The following is a 388-nucleotide window of genomic DNA, read 5'->3' on the forward strand; positions in this document are numbered from 1 at the left end:
ATGGAAGAAAATAAATGAGCTAATACCTAAAACATGGAAAGGAATTAGCCAGCTTAACATGCCAATCTAACCGATGTTGCAGAGATTTTAACCTGCTGGGCGAGCTGGGCTATACTTACATTATCATTCTTCCATGGCGAATGCATGTACACTCAGGTATACAGTACGCAATAGGCATGCATGATACGAATCGCTTGCGCATGATGACGATGCAAATATCGAGGAAAAAAAGTAACAACGGCGTCTTGCTCAGCAACTAACTTTAACTCTCGATCAACACAGAGTTATTTGGTAAGTGCACTGCGTAAAAATTCCAGTTCAAACTAACCCGGTCTTGGTTGCCGCAGAATGTGGCGGCGGTGGCGGTGTGCGCGCGGGATTATATTTT

The sequence above is a fragment of the Penaeus monodon genome, chromosome 33 (assembly GCF_015228065.2).
Source record: "Penaeus monodon isolate SGIC_2016 chromosome 33, NSTDA_Pmon_1, whole genome shotgun sequence".
NCBI classification, from domain to species: domain Eukaryota; kingdom Metazoa; phylum Arthropoda; class Malacostraca; order Decapoda; family Penaeidae; genus Penaeus; species Penaeus monodon.